Below are 15,730 nucleotides of genomic sequence, written 5' to 3' on the forward strand. Positions count from 1 at the left end.
TAAAGTGGTCACACAGTGGTCAAGAGTGTTGCACGCTCAACCTCTAATTCTCCTGAACTACTTGGAATCGATCGCCAAATGGGAAAATATTCAATCTAATCACCAGGTAACCATTGATTTTTTTCCTAGTCACAAGGAGGTTGCTCTCCTATTTTTGCTGTAGTGTGACTGAGCCATCTCATCTCCCAGTTGGTGCGCGGCTGTACCTCCTCTGTGTGACAGTACATTTTATGATAATTTTGAGAAATGACTAATATCTATTTCCCATGAATCTGAAGTTTAACATTGATAAAAACAAGAGTATAGTATTTTCTTTTTTTTTTTTTTCTTTTTTTTTTTTTTTCCTAAATGGCATCAGAAACAGCAGTATGCGACATTACGTGATGGCAGAGCTTCAGTTCATCCTTTGTCATTTTTTTTTTTTTTTTTTTTTTTTTTTTTTTTTTTTTATAAATAGGACAGGGGGAATGAATGAGAGAAAGAGGGGGAGAGAAAGAAAGAAAACCAAAGGGGAGAAGAGACGGTGAGAGGGGGGGGGAAGAGAGAGAAAAAAAAAAAAGAACTCCTGGGTCACCTGTATGGAGAAAAAACAAACAAACAAAAAAAACAAACAGAGGAGACAGCAAACAACAAAGAGCAACATAATAATAGAGAAAACAAAGCACCATCACAATAAACTAGCTAGTCATAGATATCAATATTTACTAAATAATAAACGATATTGTGCAGCACGCAAGATAGACAGCGCACAGTGTGCTTTGAGGCAGCAGCCAAGAAAGCTTTAGTCCGCGTCTGTGAATACCCATGTGTACACCTGTGTGCATACCTGTGTGGATCAGCATGCTTGCATTCCAAAGGTTTCTCCATGTAATGATCTGCTAGGGAGTGTGGGGGGGCCACAGCCCCGTCCTCCAGGGTGTGAAGCGGGTATGGAGGAGATCAAAACTCCAGACATCCAGAGGCCCCCAGAACACAAGAGACCATGGAAGACCAACAGTATAGTATAGTATAGTATTTTCTACACAAATCACAAAAGCTTCCAGGTGACAAATAGATTTAATTTCTTCAAACTGAGAAGTACGAATTATTAAATCATACAATTTCTTAGTTGACTTGTCTGATCACAACATGGTTTTATTGTCAACAACGCCGAGGAAAAAAGCCACTCTAAAACCTGTGTGGAAGCTATTCTACTAATAATCTCAATGAACTAAACAAAGTGCAGTGCAGTAGGAAATGTTATGAAAAATAGTCATGAGGAACTAATGAATATAGTTATGGGTATTGCTGGCAAGTTTCTGACAGAGCACAAACACTTAAATAAAAAGTCGTTGCCACCTTTGGGTAAATCAGTCGGTTCAAAAACGTATGAGTGGCTCTATAAAGGTTTGTGAAAGCATGTTTTTAAAGAACTGAGGAACTCGAAAGCTCATTATTTTATTTAATTAATCACAAAGGCCAGACGAAATTCTGCAACGGTGTGGAAGTAAACAAACAGTATGATAAAAAACATGTGGTGAAATTTCAATTTAAAGATTAATGGGTGAATATTAGAACGGAGGTAGAATATCTCGGCCTTACTTTATGATCCCCCGAGCATCCACAATCATTTCTTAATTTATTGTATTGTATAGTTTATTGCACAGATTCTTCTCATTGTTTTAAAAGCTCGACTAAGGACAGGCACAGCAATTTAGACTATAAACGCTGTGATGTGTGTTCATGTAGGTGCATCGCTGCAAAGTCTTCCAGATCACTGGTCATAGGCGATCAGTCGAAAAAATGACAATTTCTAATAACTGGCTAATCTACTGTTATATTGCTTTTAAAAAGCAATTAGGAAAACTTGTTTCAACTGCTCCCTTATTTTCAACAAGCTGCTACAATGAGTAGCTGTTCATGACACAATCCTAAAGGGTTTTGTGTCTCCCAGAACTGAACTGGGGATCTTTTGCATAGCTCGAGATTCAGAGCAGATCATCTAATAATCAGAAAGATGGTGGTACAATATGCCTGTATGCTTTACCAAAACTTGTTTTGGTAAAGCATACAGGTAGGGCCGGATCAAGTGGCCGCGAATCCTCCCTTAGTTTTGCTGTAATAGGTCTAGGCTGCAGGTGGCTTCCCATGATGCATTGAGTGCTTCTTCTTCACTCTCTATGCATCAAAGAAGAAGAAAGAAGAACAGAAATGTCCTTTATTGTCCCTCATTAGGGATATTCAGGTGTTCCTGCAGCAAAGTGACAGGCCGATGGAGCATGCAGATTCACACTAAAGTAAAGAATATAAAATAAAAAAACGAAAAATAAGAGACTGCACAGGGACATTTACAACATAAGGAAACAAATATTGTATAGTTATAAAAATGGCATATTCAAATTCAAAGAAATGTGCACCTCAGTAGGATCATCTTTTAAAACATAGAAAATATAGCTCTTTGTGTATATATATATACACTCTCTTTCAGTGTGTCTATTGTCCGGCCAGGGGGCAGCCGGGGGGTTCAGTCCGAGCTGGTTCTTCTGGTTAAAAGGGAGTTTTTCCTTCCCACTGACGCTAAGTGCTTTCTCACAGGAGGTCATCTGATTGCTGTTTTTTCTCTATCATCGTGTCTTTACCTTACAGTATAAAGCACCTTACGATGAGTATTGTTGTAATTTGGTGCTATATAAATAAAACTGAACTGAATTACACCATACAGCATGAGGGTTTAAAACCCTTGCTTACCAGCATCAGCAAATGAAGGAGTAAAGCTGTTAGTTTGATCCAGTGACAGTTAACTGGTAACACATCATGAAGAAGTATTGTTGCTATGGTTACCTGCAGTTTCACACACCTTGCACGCCGAGTTAGAAGAGTATATAAAAGTGAGTATTGGGGCTTTCATTATACAAGCTCAATCATAAGCAAATCCGTAGAAATGCTGCGGTATCACAGCATCTGCAGGTGGAGCAAGTTCACACAGACATCTGCAGACACGATGAGTAATCAGTGAAATGGACCAGTTCAGGATGTGCAGTGTTTCCGAGTGGGAAAAACCCACCTCAGTGGCTGCCACAGACATCCTGAGAAATAGTAGCAAAGATGGTAAAACAGAGAATTAGGAGGCAAATGGGGAAAAACTGGGTTGAGCAGAGTAAATGCTCAGCATAAGACCTCCTTGTCACGGGAACACAAAGCTCTCCCAGCACGACTTATTCCTCCGCATAAAGGTCTGCTTCTTCCTATTGTGCTTCAGGACTGCTGCGTTTTCACTCCTCGCCAACAGTAGCTCTCTCACAACGGCTCCTTGGGAGAATGTAAACAGGGAGATATGTGACATTTTCAACGGTATTACTGCATAATTACTTTCAGTTCGGCGCGCAAAGCCGCCGCTGCATCTTTGAGCCGCTGCCATTTTATCTGTGCTTGCTTACATTTTGAAGTCCTGATGCGGTATCCATATCGCAACCTGCATGTTTAGCTGCACGCGGGCAGATAAATGCCTCCCCAGCTCAACGGTGATTTGTCGAAGCAATTTGTGTTTTCGGCGGGAGCCTCGTCTTCCTCTTAAGCGAGCTAAAACGCACAAGAGCGAGTCTCCGTTTTAAAGAGGTTCAGTCAAGAACGTGGTACAACAGGTTGAACCTCTCCATTAGGCTTTTTCCTAACACTTCTTCTCCTGCATGGGGAAATGTGAAAGCAAAAAGCACAACAATAACAGACAAAGGCCCAAAAAAAGAGAGAAAAAAATCACAATGTGGCCTGTCTTTAATTAGCGGGATTCCTTGTGCCGTAGTTAAATTTGAAACCAGCGTACTGTCGAAAGCATGATAACATATAAGAAAGAAATTATGAGTTTAAGACCTGTGACTGCCTGCCATTAATTTCTTCCAGCCCTCGTGTGCTAAAGGTAAGTATTAAAGATAAGTGGCTTAGCGTGATTACCGTTTAATAACTAAGAGGTGTCATAATTAAATTTCCATCAATCACAGTACTCCGCCTCTAACAAATGTCTGAATCATCGGAATCATTATGCAAATTAATAAGTAATATTCTCTGAATAAATTGGGCTATTAACCAGCGGTACATGCTCTATCTGGTTCAGCTCAGTGGCGCCGGCTTGTGTGCGCCGAATACACGTGTGTTCAACACACACCCGTGTGTTTCATGTAATTGCAAACGAGTACTCCTTGATAAATTTTTTCTTGCACCCCCCCCCCCGGAGGAGCAGCTCTAGCCTACGCCGTCGTGCTTCAGGCTTGCTGCACCACTGAGCTGTGAATGTCAAACACGAGGAAAAAGAAATGCAGGCGAAGTAAATAACAGCGAGGAACATGGTCCTCTGCAACCTTTTCATTAGGAAAAACGGCGAGAGGGAAGAAAAAAGAGAAGAAAAATTCAACTGAGCAAAACACCTACAGTCATTACAGCTGGGAAGTTAGAACAGTTATTAGAGCGGAGAAACTTTTAACGCCGCTGACTGAGGTTTCAGGAGCATGAAGGAAGGAAGAGGAGAGAGAGAGAGAAAAAATAGGACAAGAAAATATCAATATGAGATATGAACTAAGGTGGGTGCTTCCCCCCCCCCTTAAAATGCTGATGGCGGGAGCCACTCAATATTCATCGATTAGAGACGCTGCGTCGGTGGGAGAGAGCTGATGTGCAGGGAGAATGCTCCTCATTGAGTTCCTCTTGTTTTTCTAACCCTGTGAATTAGTTCTTTTGTCTACAAGGCAATTTATTTCGCAGATAAAACAGCCTGTGGTTAATCCAGAACCCGGCAGAGCCTTTCGCTTTTGTTTTTGTTTTGATTTTGTCTTTACTTATGCGCGGGGTTTAAATTAAGATAGCGGTCAACATGCAGTCAGCCTGACCCTGATTGGTTCCGCTCTTGAGCCGAGTTGTCTGGTGAAAAAGCGAAGCGTTGAAAGACAAAACGAGAGGTGGGTGTTCGAGCTGCTTCCCGTCTTTTCAGCAGCGTCCCCTTCACACTCGCAGGTGAACGTGGAGCTGCATCTCAGGTGTGCCTCTCGGGTTTGCTCGCGCCGCTCCCTCGCTGCCATTGACTGTATCATAAGTGGCTCTTTAGCCCACTCAAATGATAATATAAAGCGGCTATATTCGAACCACTTCCACAGCTAAACTCTGTGTAGTGACGGGGAGGGGGTTAGCGGAGGGCAGGCTCTGCCCAGCAGGTAGCTTCTGCGGGAGAGAACTAATTCAGCCTCGTCTTCCTTTGATTATCGCTGGATGTTTGCGCTCTTTCTGTGGCCGCCCGCTATATTAGCAATCTGCTGCGCCCCTTCCTGACAGACACACAAACAGACATAGGAGGCGAGTACAAATGTACCATAAGAAGCGTACAAGAATATGCACGCACGACAACACGAGCTGCTCTTAACTGTCTGTCACATGACACTTCTCTTTCTGTCTTATCAGTTGCCGCGTCTCAAAGCAGAGAAGCTTTGCTTTCACATGAAAGGAGGAACTTTCACACCTTCCACCTGCTTCTTTCCCTCTCTCCTGCTCACTCATTCAGCATTATCTCTTGACTGCACTCGTGCCATCTGCTAGATTAATTGATCAAAAAGCCTCCGAATGTTCCTCGATGTTTGATTGAATTTGGGACAGCCAGAGCCTTCGTATTTTTTTTTCCACCCCGGCTTCCCGCGCCCCTCTGACACTTTTTCACACACTCCTCGTCTGTCTCTTCTTCACTCTCGTTCTGCCTTTTTCATAGTCGCTCCTCTCTGTTATATTCCTCTCCATTTTAACACCTACACGCTTGGTAATAACCCAGATAGTATATCACACAAGAGGAAAAACGACATTTATGTGCAGAGGGAGGGGGGAAAGCTGCCTGGCCAAACAAAGAAGAAAAAAAAAGAGTTTAGTGAACTCTAGAAAAGGCTGAAGATTTTTAGCTTGAGTTTTCTGACATCAAACATTTTTTGTTTTCCTATTAAACGAAGTGTCTAAAGTGCTCTGCCACATTTAGAGGCCCCTCGTTCCTTCCAGTGGAGCATGGTGTAGACACAGGGAGCCCTTCTGGTCAATCAAAACGCCAACAGAGGGCCCCAAATCAAGCAAGAGCTGGGACGCCCATGTGTTTGTGTATTGGCATGTGCATTTGAGCGTACGCTGCTTTCTTTCCTTCTTTTTGCAGCATGTCTACATGTATGCAAGGGTCAACTGTTCAGCTATTGTTTTCCAGCTAGATAACCCTGCTGCGAGCATCCATGTGGCACAGGGCTCTGCTTTCAAACGGCAAGTCTTGCATCAAGCGGATCATAGCGCGAGTACCATGCTGGGCTGAGCGGCAGGGCGAGCCCGACACACACAGTCAAGTATTCATTGACAATTTACATTAAATCTTAGAATTTTAGCTAATCATCATTCAGAAGCTGGAGAGGACTGAGCAGGTGGTGATCCGGAGAGGTGTTCAAAGCAACGCTGAGTGGTTGTCCTTATGAACACGTTACAGCACTTCTGGGTACGACACCAGCCCGAGCTCCTGCTGTTTTCTCTTAATGTCTAACCTTGTCCAGGCTCTCCTGGGAATTGAATTGCATTAGGTCTCAAGTATGTGGCGGACTGCTGTACTAAGGTTTCCTTTGAAAGCGAGAGTGAACTTACACATTCCACATATCAAATCCAGTGAATATATAGCAATGGCTTGCTCTCTTTTCCCACCACTGCCATGCATAGCATTAGATCATTCTTTTAGCAGCACTATGAGATTTTTTTTTTTTTAGTCCCCCCCCGAAGAGTTTAAATTGAGCTTGAATTTCTGAAATTGCATGCAGCCTGGAAACACATTCTTTCACAATGATTTCTACTTCTCTAAATGTGTAGACAAGTTCTTAAAGCTACAATCTGCACAATTTGAAGTTGTTTAATAGAAAAAACAGAGCGTTGTACTTATAAATATCCATTGATTGATGGCTAATTAACATCTTCCAACAAACTGACGCATTCTCATTAACTTTGGATTAATTTATTAAAAATACATTGGAGCGGCGAATTGTTTGTGTTGTTTGAGACTGGCCACATACATATGTAGCATACCTTATTAGTTACTTTTAATTTAAAGATCACAAATAGCTCTTTTTAAAACAATATATGACCATTTAACATTTGAACAGGTATATTATCTCCTTCTCTTCCTCCAGCCCTGCTCTTGCTCTTCTCTCGTTTCCACCTCAGGTTCTTCCTCCTCACCTCATGCCTCATTGCTTTGAATTTAAGTCAAAGTTCTAATACACAAAAACTTGTATAACATGCTTATTTATTCCCGATATTGTCAAAACTACTTATTGTCAGCAGATTAGGCGAGTGACTCTCCTGTCTCCAGATCGCTGACAAGGAGTCGGCTAAATAGCATCAATAGCTGGTTATATGCTAAGCTAACTTTAATTGCTAAATTCACACATCCCTAGTTTTATTACATTCTCGCATCATATGAAATTTTATTCACCAAGTGTCCGAGTCAGACTACAGTGTTTGAGCCACTTCAAAGAAAGTTTCATTAGCGTCAGCTAAAACCGGCTAGCAACAGCTAGCAGGGTAACAGAAGAAAAACAGCAGCGCTTATGGACAGAAAAAGTACGTATATGCTCAGCAACTCACCTCAATATCACTCTCATCAGACAGAAGTAAGTTTTACTGACTCATCAACTTGTATCAGAGTCATTTCACCAAATTTTACAGCCTCCTCTAGAGTAAATAGACGTGAACATATATCGATAGCTAGCAGTTAAATTGCTAGCAGTAAGAAAACAGAAGTCAAGTGACTGTAATCTACTGACATCTAGTGGTGAGATTTTACACACATTCTCCTTTTAAAACTTTAGTCCTTAAAAGTCACTGTTAATTTGGTGACACCCAGTAGTTCAGGCTGGAAATTCAACTCCACTCGAGCCAAATCTCTTAATGCAAATCAACTATGTAGGCCTGCAATTTAAGGCCGTCTCCGAGTTTCTCTACATGACCATTTAAATTAATTCACCGTAATGATATTAGATACCTTCTACAGAAAATATGGAAAAAAGAACAAAAGCAGTAATAGTAAAATTCACCTTTAATTTAGCCCATTTCATTTAAATTGCACTCAAAGTATGAGTGACAGGAACTTGAGAGAGAGTCGGTACCAATAACTCTCCAAAAGCATACAAAAAGAACAATTTGTAATTTATATTTTTGAATGTAGTTTTTTTTTTAATAACACGTCTATCATCCGTACTAGTATAGTTATATACTAACTCTCTTAAAGATGAACACTGGGTTTTGAAAGTGTTCAAAGGATATGGGTGCACCCAAAAACTCACCAGTCAAAGCACATATGAATGCACACATGCAGACACTGTTCTCACTCTGTATCTTATTATCTGTTTAAAAGGTATAGGCTGTTTGTTTTGTATGTCAGATGTTCAAATTGATATTTTTGCTTGATGACTGAATATAAATAGCTTTAGTTTTAGCTTGTTTTTTGTTTGTTTTTGCCTGGCCAGGTCCATAACTCGCATTTATTTTTCAGTATTTAGCTACATCTCGGTCTGCATCTTGATACTCTCCATGTCTCTTCCATCGTCAGGCTATGTGTGTTTTTAGGCTGTAGTGAGAGCGTGAGCAGTGTACGGTCGAGATGACATCTTATGCATGGATTCTAGGAGCTCTGTTAACTTGCTCCTTTTTGCTATAACATCAAATTGATGATTCAAGCTAAAACAGCCCTTAAGTCACTCGGAAATGTCTCGGCACACCTGACAAGCAGCCCGCCACTCGTGAAACCTGTGGTTACCACAATAACATTAGCTGTTTACTCCCAATCAAAAACTTGAGTGGTGAGAAACTCAACACAAGAGCAAACTAGCGTGTCTGCTTACAGCCAAACAGACTTGCTTCTCAATAAAAGCCAGCTTGTGTTTTAGCAGGTAATCGCTTTTAATCAGCAGCTGAAGGTTTCACAAGGTGCATTAGCAATCATTTAACACATATTTAATAATGTGTAAAGAGACTGAACAGTCAACAGAGAGATTTGAAACAGAAATTCCTCCACAGATAGTGAAATAGTTGCTGCTAGATGCCAAATAAACTGCAAAATGACACAGGGCTCAGCAACCTTACTTTTATATAGGAATGTAACCACAGTCCAACCAGTTGGACACCAGTTTACTTGAGTCCCCTATTAAAAAGGGACATATCCCGTATCAAACTAACTTTGTGTTTATAAATTAGACAGTGATCATTTGCAGACCAGACAGTCTGAGATAGACTTCAGTTGAAACAAGTTGCTTCCCACCAGCCGAGCTGTCCAATCACCTTGTGATGGAAAGTGGTCGCTGCAGCTACTTGCAGTCAGTTGCCAAAAGGAACAAACGTTCAATGCACTGGGCAACCGCTGATCTTAGTTAGGTTGTCCTGTTTTTTCTCTAATTTGACTTAGAAATTAGTTTTTAGACAGCTGTAAACCCCTGGTTTAGAAAATGAATGCAGTGCTGGGTTGACAAAAAAATAATCATTGACACTAGCAACATCAAAAACTGATCATGAAAGTATTTACTGCGGTCATAAATCAAAGTAGGAACACTTAATCAAAGACTTGTGTACAATCAGACTTAATTTTATATCCACGGGAGCTGTCTTCTGTTGTCCAATAGCAATTATGCAGGTTTAAAGCACTTCTGCATTGCCCTCACTGTCTTTTATACCTATATTATATTAGCAACTCCTCATTGGTGGCACGTCTACCAGTATAACCAAAGGCCTAGCTGGGGGGCTTCTTTGCCTCCCTCCAGCTGTGTGCCCGGCCTGGAGACTGCGATCTGTGACCAACTCCCGGTGCAGACGGCTCCGTGTGATAGTGTTTCCTCACCTGGCTCATGTATGCCAAGCCCAATTTTGCCCAATTTTACTTTTCAAGTGTGTGTGTGTGTGTGTGTGTGTGTGTGTGTGTGGGGGGGGGGGGGGAATGTGTGTGTATGTATCCATGACCGCTTATGTTAATGAGAGTGTGAGGAGTGAATTGGAGGGCGGGGTGGGAAGAACTGTTGCCCAACATGGAAACAGAACCAACAAGTGTCTCCTTTCATCAGAGGATAGCTTGAAAAAGTCATACTAATAGAGGACAAAAGGGTTAGATGTGTTAGAAGTGATGACGTTTCTTCTGTAAAGATCAAATTAAGGAATTTGAACAATGTTTCCACATTCAGACGCTACGGTTAATGTCTAAACGGTTTTGTTAGACGAACATAGCCGACCTGATTGTTTCAAATATTCAATTTCAGTGCCTAGTTAGCATGAGTGAATAAGTCCGAAAGACTCAAACAAATGATATTTGTATTATCACAGATATTGACTTCAGTTCAGACTCATGTAATTAGCCAAAGTGTGAAAACACCCTTAAGTGCTACTAATCAGAGATATTGGTTGGTCACAGTTGGAAAGCACTTTAGCAACTGTGGCTTAAGTGCTTTCACAACTTGACAATAATTGGTGTTGGATGAGAAAAGTGCTTTTCAGGCTGTTTTAACAATAAATAGGCAACATTAGAAAACTCAAGTATTTTGTTAGTGTAGCTCCAGGGATGGAAATGTCAGACTCTACCAGCCTGGCCCACATTGTAACATGTCAGCTACACGACTTACCATAACATTTAACTGCAAGCATTTATTTTCCTTAGAGAAGGAACCCTGAAGCCTCTGATAATTAGTTATTCTCTAACATCATCAACAAGGCGACTTTTTGGTTTCTAAGTAAAATGCTTGACTGATTGTACTGAATGCCAAAAATGACATTAAGAAAATCGATGCTCAGAAAACTGAATAAACTCTTGATCCCATGAAACTTAAGTTAGTGCTATTAGCAGGTCAAAGATCACACCCAATTATTTAGACAGCTCCAAAAATGGATTTGGACGTTTAAAGCATTTCAGCAATGCACCTTAACCACTTTGGTTACACTACTGCTTTTCCACTGGCACCTGTCTTTGGAGTAAATCAGTGAACATATGCAGCTGTCTGAGAACATAACTGCACTGATATATACAGGATAATAAAACTATATTTTTCTCATCTGTACTGAATTTTTTGCATTCAGTTACCGATTGCAAAGTAAAAATAGGACAACTACACACAGATCAGCTATGGAAAATTAGTGGTTACCTGGTGATTGCTTTGAATGCATCTGGTTACCAAGACCTTCAGCGCACAGTACCCGCAACCTCTATGAATGACCGCTTTGATTGCAGAGCCATTGCACAGGTCGCCTGGTGGAAGGGAACCTGTCTCCAAACAGTTGTGCTCCAGCTTGGACTGACTGCGATCACTCTCAGATAGATTAGCAAAGGTCTCCAAGCAACTGCCGTCAGATTTATAAATGCAAACAGACTGCCTACATGCCAGCCTCCACGATGTGCACAACTGTGCTCCCCTCTTTACAGTAAGGGACTCAACTGGTGGTTTTCTGGTTATATTCCTATATAATAGCAAGGTTGCTGAATGCATCACTATTTGTGGCATAATTTCCAAATCTATGAGGCAATCATTTTAAGAGTATTGAGATTGTTAATTGCACACTATAATTTTGTCTTCGAGGTCTGAAGACACTTGAAAGAGGAGTGTAAGAAGCCATCTATGTCCACTGTGAGCGACCATCTTTGAACAGAGGTGGTGGTTTACAACACTAACTGTCTGCCATCTATAATCCAGTTTTGAGATCCCTTCCCAGACGCCTTAACGCCCACTCACATCCCAGGTCATTTGACATCAGGAAATCGCATGATAGGGTGGGGCTAGGTTTCACAATGGGTTCACTCGAAACCTTGCCTGATTGTGACCTACACCCGTTTTCACACCTTGGCTCATGTGGAGGACTCTCCACCATTTGACCTTAGAACTGAAGAAGCTTCTCGGATGAGAGGTGAAATGTCTTCAAGCAACTTAATAACACTTAGACCCCCGGAGAGCAGTCATTTTGGTTTTCTACCTTAGACCCCCGCGGAGTCATCATTTTGCGTTTCTACCTTTAAAAGCCGGAGAGCAGTCAGTCAAATGCTGGAGTCATTCATATGTATATTAGGTCGTTACCTAGGAATTCTGGAGGGAGGGGAGTGGGGGTGAGTGATTGAGGGGGGGGGGGGAGCTGCTAAAAGCTGTGAACTTCCTTTTGTGTTTCATCTTGATGCATTCTCAATCATCCAGGGAAATAAATCTCCAAAAGTCACCAACTTGGAGTGTTTCAGTTTGCCATCTTGGGGAGAAATCAACACACATGGGTGTATGTCCTTTGTTGCTGACATTTATTGATAAAAACAGTACAAAAAACCAACCATTTGTACACATATTTACAAATAATTCAACATTGTCAGCAATCACTCACAATCCTGGCACTGCCACGGTATCTGTCGTCTGCATTTACCACATGTGTACCTGTAGCAGTGAACACATCGCACAGTGGCCTGATTTTTTTTGCATCTGTGTTTGACCTGACACGTGGCCCTTTTTCCAGGGCTCGGTGTGGAGGGTTCTGCCCGAAGCAACTGATCTTTTCTTGCCTTCTTCGCAGCTACATGAGAGTGAGCCAACTCTGTTGCAAGCGCCACCAGGAAGTCCACCCGTCTTTCCTTCGTCCCGGTGCATGCTTGATACAGCACATGTGCATTCAGTGCTGCCATGTCAATCATGTTATAAAACACGGCGACTGGCCAGCGCCGTGTTCCTTTGCGGACAGTGTACTCCCGAACCATCTGGTCCATCACATCCACGCCACACTTTGTTTTGTTGTAAAGGGTGACAGTGTTTGGCTTTCTTTTGGTGGTGTTATCAGTCTGAACCACGCTGTGCATGCTGCTAAGAATATAGACTGTCTTCTTCCGTTTGGCCGCATACGCCGTCAGCGTGGCAGCAGAGGTTGAAAACACCTAAGAAATAAGATAAATTGTTATTTTCATAGCCCTTTTACACACAATGAAACACATAAACATAGAACCACAAAAGACCTGCAACATACCTGAGTGGTGAATTCATTGCGATCTGTCTGTCTAGTGGATTGAGGAATTTCCCTGCGAATCTTGTTGACTGTGCCGAGGATGGTGGTTTTCCGTCCAAGAAGTTTTTGCGCAAGTGAAAGCGATGTGAAAAAATTGTCCGTGGTAACATTTCTGCCCTTGTCTAGGAATGGTTCCATCAGCCTCATTACTACATTTTCAGAAAGTCTCTCCCCGGTGGGACGACTGGGGTCCTTGCCAAGATATGGGAAGACATTGCAAATGTACTTGGATTTTAGGTCGCAAGCCACCCAAAACTTGATCCCAAACTTGTCCGGCTTACTTGCAATATACTGCAGGAAACAGCAACGAGTCTTTGATGGGAAAAGCTGTTCATCAATGGTGATATGCAGACCAGGGTTGTAGCACGTGATGCAGTTGGTGACAAATGATCCCCACACACTGGAAATTGCAGCAAACTTGTCAGTCTTTGCTCGATCACAGCGGGTGGACTTGTCATCAAAGCGTAGGTGTTGCATGATGTTTTGGAAGCGGTTTCGTGCCATAGTTCCAATTATCTGTGGGTTTCCCAGGTTTGCTGACCAGCAGTCATTTACCGATGGAAGCCTGCAAACCTCCCGCAAGATCACAATTGCAATAAATGCCATTAGTTCAGGGAGGTCCATGAACCAATGAACATCCTCCGTTTCCTGTGCATGTTGAATAGTCCATTCTTGAATGCTACGAAGCATGTCAAGAGTGACGAAACACAGGAAGCTCTGAAGGCGAGTCGAGATACTTCTCCTGGCCTTAGCCGTTGGCTCTCCATCTGCAGCGTACGCTTCTATTGGGGTGAAAGGGAGACAGGTCCCCACATGTTCTTCACGCCACACTGTGCCATCTTTCGCTGTCTCAGTCCCCAAACAAGGTCTCTATTTCGGTGGAGAAGCAGTCTCCTCATCTGCAGTGTGAACAAATTCAAATTGTGAGCAAAATGGGAAAATGGGAAAATGGGAAAATCACAAATGCATGCATAGATACTAATTATAATTCCAGTATCTCCTCCTCTGTATCAGAATAATGTCTGAAATATCTTACTTACTAACTACATCCACTTACTTGTTTGAAATGAAAAAGGAAATAACATGAAATGAAACTAACCGGAAGACTGATCAGACAGCTCTGAGTCCGAATCCGGCTGAACTGCTAGGTCTTCTCCATCCGAGTCACAAGGGTCGACCTCCGTCAGGATCATTTCCAAGGCTTGCTGAGTGGTGAGTCTTCTCTGCATTTTCTTTCCTTGGAGAGGAGGTCCGTACACCAGAGGATTCTTCAGGGCAGGGCGATGAATTTTCTTTCCTTGGAGAGGAGGTCCGTACACCAGAGGATTCTTCAGGGCAGGGCGATGAATTTTCTTTCCTTGGAGAGGAGGTCCGTACACCAGAGGATTCTTCAGGGCAGGGCGATGAATTTTCTTTCCTTGGAGAGGAGGTCCGTACACCAGAAGAATCCTCTGGTGTACGGACAGACAGATCGCAATGAATTCACCACTCAGGTATGTTGCAGGTCTTTTGTGGTTCTATGTTTATGTGTTTCATTGTGTGTAAAAGGGCTATGAAAATAACAATTTATCTTATTTCTTAGGTGTTTTCAACCTCTGCTGCCACGCTGACGGCGTATGCGGCCAAACGGAAGAAGACAGTCTATATTCTTAGCAGCATGCACAGCGTGGTTCAGACTGATAACACCACCAAAAGAAAGCCAAACACTGTCACCCTTTACAACAAAACAAAGTGTGGCGTGGATGTGATGGACCAGATGGTTCGGGAGTACACTGTCCGCAAAGGAACACGGCGCTGGCCAGTCGCCGTGTTTTATAACATGATTGACATGGCAGCACTGAATGCACATGTGCTGTATCAAGCATGCACCGGGACGAAGGAAAGACGGGTGGACTTCCTGGTGGCGCTTGCAACAGAGTTGGCTCACTCTCATGTAGCTGCGAAGAAGGCAAGAAAAGATCAGTTGCTTCGGGCAGAACCCTCCACACCGAGCCCTGGAAAAAGGGCCACGTGTCAGGTCAAACACAGATGCAAAAAAAATCAGGCCACTGTGCGATGTGTTCACTGCTACAGGTACACATGTGGTAAATGCAGACGACAGATACCGTGGCAGTGCCAGGATTGTGAGTGATTGCTGACAATGTTGAATTATTTGTAAATATGTGTACAAATGGTTGGTTTTTTGTACTGTTTTTATCAATAAATGTCAGCAACAAAGGACATACACCCATGTGTGTTGATTTCTCCCCAAGATGGCAAACTGAAACACTCCAAGTTGGTGACTTTTGGAGATTTATTTCCCTGGATGATTGAGAATGCATCAAGATGAAACACAAAAGGAAGTTCACAGCTTTTAGCAGCTCCCCCCCCCCTCAATCACTCACCCCCACTCCCCTCCCTCCAGAATTCCTAGGTAACGACCTAATATACATATGAATGACTAGCCAATTTAGCTTCCACTTCCACCATTTGACTGCTCTCGGGTTTTATAGGTAGAAAGGTAGAAGCCTGGGGATGCTAGTTAAAGAAGTCCAGACGCTTTTCTTTGCAAGCTCCTTAGACTACGATGACCTGGATGACTGAGAACTTTCACAGACACATCTGTTGTCACCAGTATGACTTTAGCGTTAGTGAACTAAGAGCATTGTAGTATGAGCAAAGTTTTGCTTCTATATAACTCTGTGCATTATATTAGTCTCAC

At 42.4% G+C, this 15,730-nt stretch overlaps 2 long non-coding RNA genes across 3 annotated transcripts in view; one reads left to right on the forward strand and one right to left on the reverse strand.

Moving 5' to 3' along the window:
* Window positions 1-2,227: 2,227 nt before the first annotated feature.
* On the reverse strand, window positions 2,228-7,744 carry LOC143417077 (uncharacterized). 2 transcript variants are annotated; one of them, XR_013097301.1, is made up of 4 exons: window positions 7,612-7,744; window positions 3,417-3,661; window positions 3,157-3,288; window positions 2,228-3,065 (listed from the first exon to the last, which is right to left on the reverse strand). It is a non-coding gene; the product is annotated as an uncharacterized LOC143417077 (long non-coding RNA). The 2 variants fall into 2 exon arrangements; XR_013097302.1 differs by having other exon boundaries at window positions 3,417-3,558; window positions 7,612-7,738.
* Window positions 7,361-15,730, forward strand: part of LOC143417078 (uncharacterized) — a 62,909-nt gene continuing 54,539 nt past the window's right edge. Inside the window, exon 1 of the long non-coding RNA XR_013097303.1 lies at window positions 7,361-7,637. This is a non-coding gene — a long non-coding RNA (uncharacterized LOC143417078). The remainder of the gene's footprint in view (window positions 7,638-15,730) is intronic.

This window comes from Maylandia zebra, linkage group LG3 (assembly GCF_041146795.1).
Source record: "Maylandia zebra isolate NMK-2024a linkage group LG3, Mzebra_GT3a, whole genome shotgun sequence".
Classification (NCBI taxonomy): Eukaryota; Metazoa; Chordata; class Actinopteri; order Cichliformes; family Cichlidae; genus Maylandia; species Maylandia zebra.